The 17,434-nt window shown below is 45.5% G+C and overlaps 1 long non-coding RNA gene across 2 annotated transcripts; it reads right to left on the reverse strand.

Annotated features, from left to right (window-relative positions):
- Positions 1–1,545: 1,545 nt before the first annotated feature.
- Positions 1,546–10,144, reverse strand: LOC109444723 (uncharacterized). Of its 2 annotated transcripts, none has more exons than XR_012491784.1 (3): positions 9,483–10,144; positions 8,279–8,458; positions 1,546–2,326 (listed from the first exon to the last, which is right to left on the reverse strand). It is a non-coding gene; the product is annotated as an uncharacterized LOC109444723 (long non-coding RNA). The 2 variants fall into 2 exon arrangements; XR_012491785.1 differs by lacking the exon at positions 1,546–2,326 and adding an exon at positions 7,008–7,480.
- Between the last annotated feature and the right edge of the window lie 7,290 nt (positions 10,145–17,434).

Here is a 17,434-nt window from a genome sequence, read left to right on the forward strand (position 1 = left end):
TCGCTGCCCAATCCCTCCCCTTCTGCTTTGCCTACGGAGTCTTCCCTCTAAGGAAACAGTTGGGCACAGTAGACAGAACTGTCTTCCTTTTCGAATTGCTTTTAAAAATTAACCAAGTAATATATACAAGTTGAAAGCAAATAACACCGAAATCTATAAAGTGAAACGTCAAAGCGCTAAGCTTCCCGTTCCTCCTTCTCGATTTGTGCTTGCTGCCCTGTTTTCACGCACGTATAAAACATGCACATTATGTGGCTACTTATAGCATGTTTGTTTGTTGTTACCAAAATGGCGTTGTATTTTGCAATTCGATGTTTTCAGTAATACACCATGGGCACCCTTCCGTATACAGACTACTTATTTCTTATCTGCAGCGTGTTCCTTTTGGGGGGTGGCCCATGACGTTTTTCAGCATCCCTTTATTGGTGGCTAGTACAAACATGTTTCAGTGAACATCTTTTTCGTATTTCCTGTGTTAGCTGTGCTAATATTTCTATGATAGAAAGTCCTGAAGATGAAATTTCGGGGCCGAAGGGTTTTGCTATCGTAAATTTTGGGTTTAAACTTTGCTGTTATAGATGCTACCAAATTGACATGTTCCCCAGCCCGCCCCTCCAAAAACAGTTTTTATCCCAGCAACAGTGAACGTGAGAGGTCTCTCTAACCCTGTCCAGGAAGGGTTTTGTACCACTTCTCTGTGTTTACAAGAAGCAAGCTCCTGAGTCTCCACAGGAACTGAAACAAGCCCAAAGGGAGGAGGAATTCCCTGAGCCAAATCTGAGAGGGGCAGGAGTGGCACTGGCCTTCGAGGAATCGATAAATGAGGACGTGACTGTCACCGGAGTGCACTCAGGCTTCCGCTCCGTGTCCTCCTGGCTTCTCCGTGAACTCTCCCCTCCATTTCTAAGAACTGCACGATGTCTGTTTCACACCTTCCCGGTGCCTGGTGACCCACCCCTTCGGGCAGCTTAGCGTGAAGTTGCTATAGCTACAGACCAAGGCCAAAGTCAAGTCAAAGTTCAGTCTGGACGATGGAAGCAGAACCCTGCCATGGAAAGGAAAGACGTACAGCATTACCGGTCTCGGAAACCCAGTGATTCTGGCAGGTGCAGGCTGTTTTCCTTGGCCCTGTAACCCTGCTGCACAGTTCAGACCACGGGCTCTGGATTCAAATGTTGCTTCTGTATATCTCTGTTCTGGTTCTTCCTCTGTAACTGCAAATAAATGGTTAACTTTCTCATGGGTTGCGGCGAAGGTTACAAAGAGTAACACAAGTCTTAGAAGAGGGATGCCTACATATGCAACTCGCTAGCAATGTGAGCTCTCTAATATCCTAATATTATCATGATTAACATTATATACTTCCACACCATTCTTAATGTAATTTTACTACTTTAACAATATTTTTAATAGCATTAATAATAATAATAATATTACCCAACTCCCTATTGGTTCTATTACTTATTCATTGCTGTATAACAAATTACCAAAAAACCTAGTCATTTGAAACAATGCTATTTATTATTTCAACTTCTGTAGGTCAGGACTCTGGGTGCGGCTTCGCTGGGTGCTTCTGGGTCTGTCTCAAGGCTGAAATCAAAGTGTTTGCGGGAGCTACAGTCATCTCAGGGTTCAACGAGGGAAGAGTCAGTTCCAAGCTCACACGTGCGGTTGTTGGCAGGTTCCAGCTCCTTCTGAGCTGTGGCTGAAGCCTGCCCATATTTCCGGGTTACACGGACATTTCCAACATGGCACCTGGCTTCAGCACGGTGAGCAAGACATAGCAGCACGCGGAAGAGAGTGCCAGGAAGACAGACGCCTCAGTTTCTATGCTGTAATCTCAGGAGTAACATCCCATCTCTTCTGCCACACGCCGTTCTTTAGGAATAAGTGAGTAGGTCCAGCCCACGCGGAAGAAGAGGGATTAACAAGGGAGTGAACACAGGCGGGGGATCATTGAGTCATTTAAGAGGCTGCCTTGTACAATAGCTCTTCCTTACACTTCGCTGCAAAGAGAAGAGAAAGAGAAAATAGAGACATTTACAAGCACTCGCGAACAGAGCTAAAGGCCACACTGATTATACATCAAGTTATGGTTGGAAAGGAAGATAAAAACCCTGCTTGCTTCATTTTCTTTACAGTAAAATACTAAAGTTCAAGATAACAATGAAACACAACACATTTGAAACGGATCTGGTTTGTCTGCCAGCTCTGAGGTAGATGTCCGCCCAGCTGTAAATAACCACCACACAATTGCATAAGTAATTTCCATTCTCAAGAACATGAGAAAGTGGTGACTATCCAGGATGATGGGGGTGGATCATTCCTGGGAAAGAAAAGAAAACACTTTATACAGAGCTGAAAATGCTTTCAATCTGGGTGAATAAGTGGCAAAAGGACTAAATCAGCATCAGTTCACTGCTTGGCACTTTTGCCATCTGGAAATCTGAGAAGGAGACAGAGTCCATTTATTCAGTGGGGAAAAGAATCAATTAATGTTTTTGATACAGGGAAGACCTGGGGAAAACATGAAATAAAAATTTTACTTTATTTCTTACATCAAAACAAGATTTTGAACGGCGCTCATATTTTAATGCAACTTCAAAGTAGGAGGAAAAGAATTGTTTTCTAGCCCTGCAGTAGAGAACGCATTTCTGTGTGTGAACCAAACTCAGAATTCATACAATAAAAGAATTATAAGTTTTAATACACAAAAATTAAAAATTTTCCACTGTCAAAAAAAGATAAAAGTAACAAGCAAACAAAAAGATAAAAGTAAAGGCATAACGTGAAATGAAAAACAAGCTGAAACAAATATTTGCAACATATATATGATCTTGAGAGAAAAAGATTCATTTTTTCCCCATAGCTCCAGATTTCTCTATGTCCTTTGGAGCACACGTGGCTCCAAACTCACTGCCACGAGCCCAGGCCAGCTGAGCGGGCACAAAACGGCGGGTCCTGAGGAAGGAAGAGGGAGAGTCAGCCCGTGAAGAAGAAGGATCTCGCAGTAATGCTTGTCTACAACAAAGCACACTGTTACAGCTTGACTCATCCTTTCGCACTAGGATTCGAGGTCTTCTAGGACCTGAGAGCGCTGGGAAAACAGAAAGAAAGAAGGAGAAGACTATTTATGATTTTGATGGTATATCATCTAATTTGGGAGAGAAAAATACCCACATGAAATGACTTAAGAATTAAACACAGAACAATATAGGGCCATCCTACTCCAGTAAATGGAATCCCGCTCACGAGAACCCTTAGTTACCATGTTTTCCTTTCCAGTGTCTCTTTATAGGACAATGACAAATACCAAGGACACAAAATGGGAGAGCCGGGGTGAAGGCAGAGATGGTGGGGAGACTCGTACAGCACACGGCCTGCTGGGCCTGCCCCTGCCTGCACCCTGCTTTCTGTCTCCTCTCTCCTCTCTCCTCTCTAGAAGGCGAACCCCATAAGAGCAGGAACACAGCTGTATTTCAGGGCCGAGGAGAAAGTCCTGGTGTGCAGTGAGTGTTCAGTGATTGCTGACTGAGTGGATGAACATGCTTCATTAGTTACCCCAATATCCTACAACCTCCGTAATTCCTGCACTTGGGGAAATCACCTGTGTCCTCAGGCACGTCTGCGTTCTGCGCTGCGTGAGCATTACTCCACATCTTACATCCCCTGTTGAACTCCGTGGTGTGTTACGACAGGTATACATCACGAAGGACCCGGCCTGCAGTAAACAATGGAAGCATGAATACATTTGACCTTAATGATCCCATGCCTTCAGGAATGGCAAGAACACAAATCCCCAAAATAAGAGTCAACCCATTTATTATGTTTTGTTTACTAAGGCCAAAAAATCGATTATATCTTACAAATTTTTCTACAAGGGGCTAACTCAAAGGGTGTTTCTTTTATTGAGCCCTCGTTTCACTATGAAATCCGATTAGCTGCTACAATGCCTATTTTGAACACTCTCAGCTCATTGGAAAAAAAAAAACAAATGAGTCTTACTTTCATTAAACCAGGGACATGAAACAAAGCCTACGAATGAGTGACAAACACATTAATGGTATTTGATGGAAACATAAGAGGCAACTCCTCTGGGCACAGAAAGAAACACGGCTGCATTCAGCGTGGTAGTGTGTGTGTGTGTGTGTGTGTGTGTGTGTGTGTGTGTGCATGCTGGATGCTTTTCAGCTTCCTGGAAAATCTGTGACAGTATTTTCACTGACTTGTATGATTCGTTCTGTCTCTAAAGACTCAGCAGGAGTGTGACAGGTGCGGCGACGGGCTGCTTGAACCAGGCCTTCGTGGCAAAAGAGACAGGGCAGTAGAGTCAGCCCAGAGCTTAGAGAGCCCCCGGAGAGGAAAGTCTGAACTGGCAGATGGGGCTAGTGGAGTGTCACAGAGGAACAAGGAGGTGACATGGGGCTGTCTCTGAACAAAACAAGCGCTGTTTCCTGGTAATTGTACCTGAGATGGGATGCAACCGATGACTCCAGGCTAAAACTGGGGGGACTAATGACCTCAGTGGCGAGAGGAGTGGTGCTCCAGCTAGGGTATGTGGGCTGCAGGGCCCCCACCTGGGGGGAGGGGATGGTGGTGCAGCTGGGAATCTGTCCTTCACAAAGACGACCCAGAAACACAAAAGCTGAGTGGGGCTCCGGGTCTTAGCACAGGGTGAGTTTTGGACTTGGAGGTATCTGCTAATCTTGTTACTAAGTCTCGGGGAGAAACAACACAGGCTAGGAGCCTCGACACGGAATTGTCTCTGCTAACATCAGTGTCATCATTTTTAATGGGTAGGCCTTGGAGCCAATATGAGAACCCACTCATTCAGGAAATGAAAGCATTTAGGTGGAATTATCTCAACAGACTGTGCATTTGGATGATTATACAAGGCTCTGCGTTCCTTCGGCATTGCCTACACAGACTTGGAAATGTCATCTGCTATGAGAAAAATGCCCCTTTTATCCACAACCGGGTGATGGCAGAGTTCTGGAAATAACTTCTGTATCAGTGAGAGGGCAGAGGAAGAAAAAGGGAAGTAGAGACATGAGCTCAGAGAGAATTACAAGATCTTAGATACGTAGTTGTTGTTGTTTTAATAAAAGCATTATTATAAGGAAATACGCTATGTCCAGGGTGCACTTAGCTAGAACTCCGCTTCTGATTCCGGAGCAATGACAGCATGAGTGCTGAGGTATATAGAGACTGAAAATTAGAGAACAACCAAAGTAGCCGTGGAGAGAAACATGAAAAAAAAAAAAAAAAAAAAAAAAAAGGCAAAGAGAAGGAAAAGGAGAAGAAAGAGAAAAAGAGGAAGAGGAAGAAAGGAAGCCAGCAATGCAAATGAAGCAGATCAGGCAGGGAGAGCCCAGGAGAGTGGTGTGAGGGGTCAGGTCCAAGACCAAGTGCACTGCTGAGGCCATGACGTGAACCACGGCGATTCTAAGCAGTGACGGGCAGACGGCCCTGAGCAAGACCGTTCAGTGGTCTGAGCTCATTCCACATAGCACATGAGGTGACAACTGGTGAGGGATCCAAACTAGCGCTCAGGGATGCTTGGAGAACCCCTCACATCGTGGCGTCCCGAAATTGTGTGGGAAACGGTCTTGGGGACTGGGTCACAGTGAATCAAAGCTGATAGGTAATATGCACTTTAGATAATATGCACTTTAGCAGTGAAATAGACCAAAGCTGAGTGTAGATAAAGTGCACTCTACCAATGAAATACAAACTTCACAGCAGACATTTTCTTTGTGCCAAGTATAAGCAAGACGCCTTCGTTAAAACAATTTCCATTTGTTTCCTTTTGCCATTTGTGATGCCCGGACTTTTTTCTGTCTTTTTCAAAGCTCATTAGAAGAAATAAGACGAAAGTAATTGTCCGTAGGAAGTTCAGCCATATCGGCAAGTTCCTTGAGGCAGAATCTGTGTTTTTCTCACTTTTATACTCCCATGTCTACCTCAGTGCGAGGTACATGGGGTGGAGGGCTTTAAAAACAACCGACTAGCTGACTTTCGTGAAGGAAAGTGAAACTGTGCTGTGTCCAAGCTAGAGTTAGTTCTCAGGGTTAGTTACGAGAGAGCCGTTGACATCTCCTAACTAAATCCAAGTCACTGGTCCGTACTATTCTTGGATGCAAGGATTATTCATTGCAAATTAAAATATTTCCTTTAACGGTTTTAAATGAATAGATCGGTTCTAGGAATTTGAGTTCTTTTACATTGAAGTTTTCTTTTTAGCTTCTCTTATTCATAAGAAAGAGAACTAAATAACTTTTTGAAGCCTGCTGAAATCGGAAGAAATTCGTTTTTATAGTTTTGAAGGCCGCCATTTCATTTTCTCCTCCCATCACCAGCAGAATATTCTGATTATTTTGTTAGTCCTGTTTTCTGCATCATCAACTGTCAGACTCTTGGACTCATCTCTTTCAGTCAAATATTTCCTTTTTTCTAATACTTCCTGTGAGTTTCACTAAGAATATTTACTGGTAACCACTGTGTGCTTTTTTTCTCTTTTCTATACCATCCTTTCTCCTTCCCCCGTCTTTGGTGCATCAATTAGTCATTATTTTTAACTATTACTTTACAAAAACAAACCCTGCTTTTCTCCAAAGATCTGGCATACTAAAAATATAACCATTAATTTCCTGATTCATGGGGCTGTTTCATGTCCGGTTTCTTTACAAGGATGAACATATTTTGCAATAGTAGCTCCTTGGAGTTTCTTTTTAGAAGGCAGTGTGGACCACTTGTATTTCCTGTCACTGGGATGTGAGCTACCAATATGGGATTAAGCTTGCTTATATCCATATATTCCCATATACCGGGGTGCCAATAAAAGGTATACACATGACTTGTATTCATCTTTTGTTATCGGTATATATTATTACAATTTTAATACAGTTTTTTACTTTCTTACAATTTGTATACATTTTTTTTGGCAACTTCTGTATATAACATCCATATATATCTTTATATAAAATATATGGCTATAGCATATCCATAATACATGTAGTCAAAATACATATTACATATATTCTACATGTGCCAACCTAACAAATACAGAAGGCAAACACTTCTTGAGAAATCACCCTGTGTACTTCATCACTTTATACAATTTTTGTTAAGACTAATGAAAATTACAGTTTCCATTTCTTTATCTTTGATCCACAGAAGTACAGAAAAGTACTAGGTTTGGTTGGTCAGCAGAAGATGGTTCGGGCAATTATAATTAACAACAAATGACTACTTTCAAGCAGATCTTACGTAACAGAAATGTCCTCTCCTTTTTTGGAAGCTAGTTATCAACTCAGATGAATCACTAGTAATGTTTCCTTCTTGTGAGTCAGCAGGGAAGCCAAACAGCCTTAGAGAAGATTGATGAATATGGTTTCAAGAGCATTACCTTTCCTGCCTGAAACCTTGATCCACTCAAAGCTTGAAAACGCGAAATTCAGAGTTTCAATGTTTCCTCGAGCTGCAAGTGGACAAATGAGGAAGAATTCAGGACATCAGTCTGGTCACAAAACACCTTAAGTCAGTAACGTTAACAGTACTGACAGCAAGTCAGTAACGTAACAAAACCATGAAAGTAAAATTAACACCTCAGAAAAGAAAGGCGTCGGTCCTTGTTATGGGTTGAATGGCGTCCCCCCTCCAAATTCATATGTTAAACTCTCACATCCGTATCTCAGAACGTGGCTGTATTTGAAGATGGGGTCTTCGGAGAAGTGATTAGGGACAGAGACACACACAGAGGGACGACCATGTGAGGACACGAAAGAAGGTGGCATCTACAAGCCAAGGAGGGGGTCTGAAATGAAACCAACCAGCCGACACCTTGTTCTTGGATTTCTAGCCTCCAGAACTGTGAAGAGATAAATGTCTGTTGTTTACGTCACTCAGTCTGTGATACTTGTTATGACAGCCCTAGGAGACTAATACAGCCCCTTACACCAAAACCCTTCGAGAAAGTGCACACAAAGGAGGCAGAACCATAACTCCTTCTCTCGGATCCATGAATCGCTTATATTTGTGTTGTGTTTGTCACGTCCAAAGCAGCTTCATGTTTATTACCTGCTGTGTGCCCCACCACAACCCCATTGCATGGATGGAGAGACTGAGGCTGAGAGGAGGGTGAAGACTTGCCTTGCCCAGTGACAGGCTAACTATCGGCACCAGCGCCCCTCTGTTCACCTGTGGGGCGGCAGCTAAGCATTGATGAGGACAGGTACACTCCACATACTGTTGGGGAGTGAGGCATCATGGGACTCACCTGGTGACCTGCCCAGGGCCTGCTCAGCAGGAAGCAGCCTGCCCGGGCCTGAAGCCAGGTCTTTGGACTGGATCCCGGGAGGCTTCTGCACTCCGGGAGAGAGGCAGTCACTTCCTCTGCAGTCCAATGAGTCCAAGCTTCCTTCTTCTCTCCTTGCCAAGGAGATGCCAGCTCTTAGGACTAAGGGAGGACAGCCAGTTAGGCACGTACTTTATAACCTTTGAAAGGGCCTTTAATACGACAGAGACAAATGTGTGGTCCTAATGAGAAATGAAAGGCTAATCTCTGTAGGACAAACAAAACTAAGGCATTCCACCCCCCACCCCCAATACACACACACCTTTTTAGGGAGGGAATTGCTCTACCTAAAGGAAGGTCTCCTAAAAACACACGCTCATAATAGGGTTAGGGTTGTGCAGAGGTTTGAATAACCACAGAGAGTGTGTGTGGGGGGGGGGGAAAGGAAGGGCTCTGATGAGGGGTTTTAGAAAGTTTAATTGATAATGTAGTGTAAAGCTCAGTGCGTAATTCCTACCCGGATGTCTTCAAGAGCTTTTCAGTAAAGGCCTGCATTACTTCCCAATGATTTTTGGAGCTGGAATTGTATTCTTTCTTTCTTTTTCTTTCTTGCATGCCATAGCAAACTGGGACTGGTCTTAAAGTGGGCCAATTTTATTTTCATCACAATTGTTTTCCCTTAGGGTCACTGAGAAGTGAACTAGTGTATGGATTCCAGTTTGCAACCAGTCAGAGAGACCTGGGACATTGCATGTCTCAAAATATCACGCCCATACAAAGTCTTCTGGGTCACCTAACACTTCCTGAGAAAAGTCACTCTTAGGACTAAAAAACAAGGCTCTCTCTTTCTCTCTCTCTCTCTCATTCTTTCTTTTTCTCTTTTACCATCCATCCATCCATCCATGAGGTTTCTGTACATTGATTCTTGGTTTATAAAATTTTCCCATATGAGGAAAACTTCCCGTAATTAAAATAAGTGTGAAAATCAGAGCTCCTGTCTGGAGCTTCCGCACAGGCTGAGTGACTCACTGTCTCTCACACTCATGACACACAGAACCAAAGGGTTAAGGATTTAAGGAGCACAGAAATGAACTGAAAAAGGGCCTCCCCTTATGGTCTCTGCTGCAAATGCTCTAGTTAGGGCTTCTTCATAGCGCAGTGGCCTCAGGTCAGCCAGACTCCTTACCCGCAGCTCAGAACTCCAAAGGCAAGTGTCCCAAGAGAATGAAAGAAAAGGGCGTGAGATTTTTACGACCTAGCTCAGAAGTCACACAGCGTCCTTTCTACCACTCTCTGCTGGCTGCAGTGATCACAAAGTCCTGCCCAGGTGCAAGGGCAGAGAAGAGGGACCCACCGGACCTCTCAGTGAGAGGCATGTCAGAGTCTCGCTGTGAGAAGAGCGTGTGAGTTGGGAGAGATGACTGTGGCTATCTTTTGAAGATACAACCCACCACAGGGGACAACAGCAGAACTGCAGACCCTCAGATAAGTTCTGTGGCATCTGGGAGCAGAGACAACTTGTCCCCACTTCCCATCTGGGACCGTGAGAGGCAGACCGTCACTGCTTTCTTCCCTATCACAGTAAATGCAGCGGCCGTTGGGGAAAGATGACCAGTGTATTTCCGAGAAGAGAGGGGGCTTGAGGCAGCCCTGTCAGGCCATCTGCTGCCCGTGGCAGGAGTGGGGGGGAGGGAAAGGAGCTGAATTTTCTCATGCTCCCCAAAAGATGGGGACGTGTGCTGAGACGGAGCACGGGTGTAGGAGACCTGCATGTTATGAAGGGCAGCTTGGTTGTGAAGGAGTGTTTCCTCCACAGGAAAACGGTGCCCCACCTTGAACTAGAAGCGGAGGGCGTCCCAGCTTTCTTAGGGGAGGTTAGTGTGCTGGGGGGTGGGGAGGGGGTGAAGTCTGAGAAGCAGGCACATTATTAGGTGTCTGTCCTTTCAGTATAGCATCGTGCCCTCCAGCAGACGCCAGTGTGGCAGACACCAAGCTCTGACACCCCACCTGAGTCTGAGGCTCCCTTAGGACCTGGGGGTTTGCATGGCCTCCCAGGGGGTGAGGAAAGAGGAGGAAAAAGTCCTGAATTGACCAAGTTTGTCTGTCAGTGACTGGATTAAGTCTTCTGCCATCAGACTAAACAGGAGCTCAATGTATCATTCATCATTTTTATCTTGAGTTCTAGAAAAATAATGAACGTTACCGACTGGGCTTTCATACCTGGGCTTTTGGCTTGTGCAAATCACACCCACTATATAATGGTTTCCTCACTCATGGGTATTTAGGTCGTGTCCAGTTTTTCACTGTAGAAATTATGCTGTGTGACAACTTATGAGTACACATGTCTACTTCTCTAGAAAAGAAGCGTAGAAGTAAAAATTCAATCAATTCGTTGTGCTTTTCTACAAGGAAGTGTTCTGCCCGAGCCTTTGTCTAGCACGACCTTTATCATATTACCAGAATGGGAGCTACTTGAAGGCAGGGTTTTTGTCTGTTCTGTGTGCTTTTTTGCACAACAAATATCTGTCAAACAAATAATTCACATGTATGTTATCAAAGAACTCTATGCTCTCTTTTCAAAATGGTTATCTTTGCGATGATTCCATGAGCCACTTTTTTTCAAGACAGTTTCCTATTTCCTGAATAAAACGAATGCCAGAAGCAGTGAGCCCTCTGAGGAAGCCCGAGAAGGAATTTGGGTGGATTCGGGAAGACCCACGCCCTCCTAACAGCCACGATTTTTGCAGCATAATTGCTGGGGGTCTGGGAGGTTTGGTCTCGTACTAAATGCTCTCAGTGGCTGTCACGTCTGCCTCCCCCAGCCACCCCTATCGATGAGCTTTCGCAGTGGCCACTGAGCATTTAGACACACATTGACAGGAAGAGATGTGATCTATCTGAATGGAGATTTAGAGGAATAAGGACACCGAGGACAGAGCCCCCTAACGTCATTCTGCCTGGGGCCACCTTGGTGAGGTTGGAAGTGACAGAGGTCAGTCATACCTCAGTTATGTGACGGTGGGTTTCACCTGTGAATGTTACTATTCTCTGCTTCTCTGGTTTACGTCCTCCATCCTGTCAGTCCTGGTGCCTCCGTCCCCCTGGGGAGGGCTCTGCTCACCTCCACGTGGTGTGTGAAGCCCGTGGCTACATTAGCGGTGGCACCAAGGGCTCTCAGCACCTCGGTGGGGGCCCTGAAGTGCTCAGGTTTCACAGCCTTTTCAATCCACGGAGGCTGGTGAGCAGAACAGTCACAGAGCAGCACCACCATACAAATTGACTGTTAAAAACCTCGAACAAATGACAGCAAGAAAACAAGGAAAATGCAGACCAGGAGTTTTCTCTAAGGGATAGTGAAAATCTAGATTATTTCTTCAGTGCGTGTGAGATTTAACCTTTGAATTAAATATAACCATGGAGCGGACAGACCCGGGGAGGGAACCAGATTGCCGAAGGGAGACCTTTAGGAGACAGAATAATGCATTGTTCTGTTCTTTTCAGTCAATAAACATAGCGCAGGTCTCACGCAAGTACTCTCAGAGGAAAGAAAAGAGAAAAGAAAATGCAGACTAGTGAAATAATACAAGGAAAATCTATATGGAAACTCACAGTGCTTTTTGTTCTTATTGACTTCACGTAGCCCGTTGGTCCGCTGACAGGCTGGTAATTTAATTTTGTCTGGGTTTGGGTTGTGTGTGTGTTTTTCTGTGAAGGAGGCCTTTCGTATTCCAAAGCATATTATCAAGGCAAGGCCATGTGAGATGGGACAGACCTGGACGGCCCCTTGGGTCACAGGGCTCAGTCTCAATCTCCAGCTCTCAGCAGCGACTGTCCGTGGTTAGTGCGTGCCCTGTCACTTACATGTGCCCCCACGTTTAATTCTCATAACACTTCATGGCGCGGACACGGACACCAACCCTGTGTTAGAGTGGAGGAAACTGAGGCACGGTGTGCTAAAGTCCTGTGGTCCTTATGCATGCGCTGCATGTGTGGAATTAAGGTTTGGGTAACCTGGCTCCAAGTCCTCTGCTTAGCCGTGGTGCAGTCCATCCTGGTCCGGTTACGTGCGTGCCCTTGGGGACCCTAGGGGGCCTAGGGCCTCCCCCATCCCGGCACTTTTAAAGCTAACCTGGGGCTACCTGTTTGATCACCTGTGTCTCCTCCTGGATTGCAAGCAACTCGAAGACGTGAATATCTTTTAGTTACAGTTGCATTCCCAATGCCTGGAACATTGCTTGCTATATAACATGTATCCCCGAAAATAAGACCTAGCCGGACCATCAGCTCTAATGCGTCTTTTGGAGCAAAACTCCTTTTTGAGGGAATAACTTTCCTTCTAATGATAATAATAGTGAAGCAGCTTAACAACCAGGCCGCCTGGGTTCAAACCATCATGAACCTCTTGGTACCCGTTGGCTCAGGGATAACAAAACGGTACCTGCTTCCCAGGGTCGTGCAGAGTCCATGTAAGAAGTGAACGGTTTCTGTAGGTGACAGCGTAATGAGCAATCCAACCCACAGACGTATTTCCTGACTGCAGAAGGCAACACACCAACATAAAGGAAATTTAACCTGCTATTACGACAGGTCTACCAGGGCCACATGCCATCAAGTGAAAGAAAGAAGTGATGTGCCACAGAATAGACGAAGAGTCTTCAGATGGCAGCTGCCAGCAGAAGTTTACATATTTGACAAATATCCTCCTTGTGCTTTGGAGTCATGTTTAATGACAGCTGAAAACATGCTCCGTGTATCTCACAGTGTGGCCTCTGACAGGGGCACCGCAAAGTGGCCATCCTAAGAGTCCCCTGGCAGCCTTTCAACATACGCGCACCCTGGCCTCGCTTGCTGAGAGTCTGATTCTTCAGAACAGAGTGGGCACAAGGAGTTTGCATCTGGGGGCTTGTGTTGGGTTTCGTCTTTTCAATCAGAAGTCACTCGTTGAGGGGAGTTCAGTTGTATTTTGCTCCCGTCCCTGCCGTGTTTTTCCCAGAATGCCTGGCAAACCAGGCCATAGCCCAGAGTGCATCCGGTACTGACTGTGCCCTGGGCTTCACGGGTAAGCCTTCCCAGCCTCTTCTGCTGGCAATTAAGTAGTGCTGACGATTTTTTTAAAATACCACATTAGAAACCTAATACTACATTTCAGGAACCTAATATTTAATTTTGTCAGTGATTAAAAACTGTGGTTGAGATTATGGACTCAAAAATGTTTTGATAAACACTGTAGCTTTTTAAGCAATGGGAGCAGGTCAATTATTCCCTTCCACTAAATAATGAAGATACTAATGGTATGGTGTTAGTCTCAGCTTAACTGTTTTCTTATGTTAATTCGTTTGCTCATTGTAATAACCCTGGGAATGGAATCATTTTACCACTTTGTTGACTAGGGACCATCAGGACAGTTGAATAATGTGCACAAGTTCCCCAGCCAATCACGGCAGAGCTCAAGTTCAAGTTCTGACTCTGTGCCCAGAGCAGTGTCCACTTCGCTGGACCAACAGGAGGGCATTTCTCTCCTCTGTGGTGAAAAATACATGAAAGCTGGGTTTTTTCTAATGTATTGTCAATTTCCCCGTATTTTGGGTAAGCTTACCTTCAGTAGACAGTTTTCATTGTCAGAATCACTGCACAGCCCCCACAGTGAGTTTGCAGTGAGAACTGGCAGCGCAGCCAGTGAGTCAAACATTAGTCCACTTGTAACAGTCTTTGGCAAAGAAAACATATCTGACGCTTTGCCAAGCAGCGGAGAGGAGGCCGGCTTGCAGTTTCTAGGGCTTTCTTCCGCGGGTCAGGCATTTACTTCCCAGCTCCAAATGTCACCACGTACCTTTTTTCTCTTGGGTGATCGTTTTCAATACACGTGGAGGTGAATTTTCCCCCTTAAGACACACAAACCTCCGGTAGCCCTCCGCTGCGTGTGACCCGTCTTTCTGGGTCAGGTGCCTGTCTCACCTGGCTCAGGTTGCTGCCACAGGAAGGGGACCTCTCTGTTCCCTGAGCGGACAGCCGCTGTCAGGGCAGCCCTCACACCTGCTGCAGCCCCCTCCCTCCTCATTTAAGGAGTGTCTTGGTTGAGCAGACGGGAAAAATAGGCTCAAAACGTACGATCACGTGAGCATCTCTGTCCCGTTTTACAGTCTAGATGAGATGAGGTGGTTTGGTGGCTGGGGTCGTTTTCCAGCTTCACCCCGTTTTCCATTTTCACGCATTCATTTATTCACTCATTTCCAAACATGTTTTGTAAGGGGCAGCTGTGTCAAGCGCTCCGTTCAGCACTAAGCACGACTAAGGACCTACTGTGGCCCCGGAGAAGCTGACCAGGACATGGTTTACAGAAGCAGCCTGAGGAATCCTGTCCCAGCGTCTGCTCGGGGCTCTATGGGGGCACAGCCGGGCCGGGCACAGGGTTCCTGCACAAAGGAAAGCTTCCTGGGGAGGGTACCCCCTAAGTCATACTTTTTATTCAAGCCCTACATCCTGCTCCCACAACTACAGAACGTTTTGAAGCTGCAAACCAAAGGTTCTAAGCCTTAAATCTGCCTTGTGTGTTGTGAGTAGGTGACGCGTGTTAGGGGTTGAATTTTGTCCTCCCAGAAATGACACGTTCTAACCTCAGAATATAGCTTTATTTGGAAATAGGATCTTGACACAGATAATCAACTTAAAATGAGGTCTTTAGAGTGGGCTCTAATCCAACATGACTGGGGTCCTTAAAAAAGGGGGGGGAATCAGACTCAGAAATGGACACACACAGGAGTGATATGCACGGGAGCTCAGCGAGAGTGCTCTGTGGGGCTGGAGGGTGAGCGGGTGCGTCCAGGAACCAAGGCACGCGGGAGATGGGGCCAAAGCCGCAGAAGCGAAGAGGAGGCAAAGGGTTCTCCCGCTCGGGGAGTCGAGGGACGCGGCCCTGCTGAGGCCTTGACTTCAATCTCCTGGCCTGGGAGCTGGGAGGCAATGCCCTTCTGTTGCTTTAAGCCACGTGGTTTGTGGCCGAAACTCACTATAGTGGCAGCGCATGCTGTGTAGGAAACTGCACAGCATGCTGTAACGTCTTTTATTTACTGGGTTCCTAAGCATGGTCTAATGCCAACACTTCGTTATTGGCTCAAAATATTTCTTTTTTTTTTTTTTTTTTGGCTCAAAATATTTCTTTTTTTCTTTGGCTCAAAATATTTCTAAACAGAGGGGGAAAGTGTGGAGAGGAAGAGTCAAAATACTCTCCTGATATCTTGCTGGCTGCAAGGGCCCAGCAAGGCAACTACAGGCAGCAGCATTTCGCCGGGGCTTAGTTTCCCGGAGCAACCACAGGAAGTGCTGATGTGAATTTGGCTAAGTGGCTGCATGGGATCGAGACCAACACAACGCTGGGCGTCACCCAGAGGGTCTCACAGGTGCTGCTCCAGCTTTCCAAGGGAGAAAGGTGAAAGGGCTCCATCATTAAGGGGCCGTTTCAAACTTACATGGCTGTTAGGGTGCAAAGGATGGATTGTAATCCTGTAGGGAGTTTGGGGCTCCAGAATCCTGGATGTGGCCACCTGTTGGCCGCTGGGAATAAGATATTGCTTTGAATCGAGAAGCATGTTGCCGAAACCCAACACCCAACGCCTAGAGCTGATGGGTTCCTTCTTAAGGTCTCCAGACTCTGTTATCTACTCAAACACTTTTGAAGTCTGTGAAATCAACCCCAAACGCACTAAACATTTCCACCCTCCAAAGAAACAGGGAAGCTGAGTGATGGAGTGTGCAAACCACAATCCAGATGTGCTGTAACTTAAAACACACTCAAAACACACACGTGTGTGAACTGGGGACCGTTGGCCGTAACAGCTGAGTCCAAGGGACTTGCCAGAAGAGGAGTCCAGGGTGCCCTTTGGGGACGTATTTCTGTGGCGACCTAAACCATTGGTATAACTTTTGCTTTGAAACATTTCCAGGTCCAGTTGCTTGGCCCCAAACTTTGTGGACTCAGTCACTCTTGGTCTATTGACCTATACATGGTGTCCGAGGAGGGTTTGGCTCGGCTTCCTGCTGGTGGGCTCTCCTGTGCTCAGCCATTCTTTTCAGGCATTTCTCTTAGTCACAGCATCACCCCACTCTCTGCCTCTTACTCAGGGATCAGTCACCCACTTGCACGTAGGTTCTGGGCAGAAGCGACACCTTCAACCTTCTCTTGTACGACTCCTCAGGAAAAGCTCATTCCAAGGGCCGATGCTTAGGAAGGAAGACCTGAAGGATGGATAGTCAATTTTCCAGCTCTGCGTGTTTTCTTTGGACTGAAACATACAATAAAAATAGAAGCAACCATCCCTCGGGCACTCACTTCATGCCCCTGTGCTGACACGTTTACCTGATTGCGCATTTATAGCAATGTCATGGCAGCTATTAATTATCTTCATTTTGCAGAAGAGGCAGAGCTGGTCAGGGAGCCAGGATTCACATCAGTGGGTCCCGTTTATCCTCGCAGTGCGTCAGACCTGTATGAATTATTTTTACCCAAATGCACCTTAGCCTTGGTTTGCAGGATGGTGTTGTTGAATGTTCTAATAAAGATGCAGAGAAGGCCGGCACTGATGCTTGTAGCATAAACGAGGACCCACCAGCAATCATTCCCAGGCCTATTGGTCAAAAAGGCTGAGATTCCTCTTATGAACTGTTTCTGTTCTCGTTCAAGGATACTTAACGCCACATACTCCATCTGCTGTCTTCTTTGCTTTGGACGCAAGGAAGTACAGAGACAATCATTGCCAACCTCTAGCAACGGGGACCTCATTTCTATATATATGCCGGTTTTACCATAGAGCTCTTGCTTTCCTTCCCATGTTCTCCTGCCCTAATGCTCTCAGTTATTTATTTTAGTTACTTTTCATTACACGTATTTTTAAAATCTACTCAAATCCTTGGTGAAAATAGGCGGAGTATATTAAGTAAGTAAAACATTAAGTAAGTAAATATATCCAATGTGATTCGAATTAATTTACTTGGCAAGAATTTATTAAGGGCTTATTATATTACCAGAACTATTCTAGGCACTGTGTACTGAAGCCCCCAAAATTAAAATAATAACATAACCCGTACATTCTGATGTTTGAAATATAATTTTTAACTCTGTTTCATAGTCTAATAGGCAGCCAG

The sequence above is a fragment of the Rhinolophus sinicus genome, linkage group LG14 (genome assembly GCF_036562045.2).
Source record: "Rhinolophus sinicus isolate RSC01 linkage group LG14, ASM3656204v1, whole genome shotgun sequence".
Lineage (NCBI taxonomy): Eukaryota > Metazoa > Chordata > Mammalia > Chiroptera > Rhinolophidae > Rhinolophus > Rhinolophus sinicus.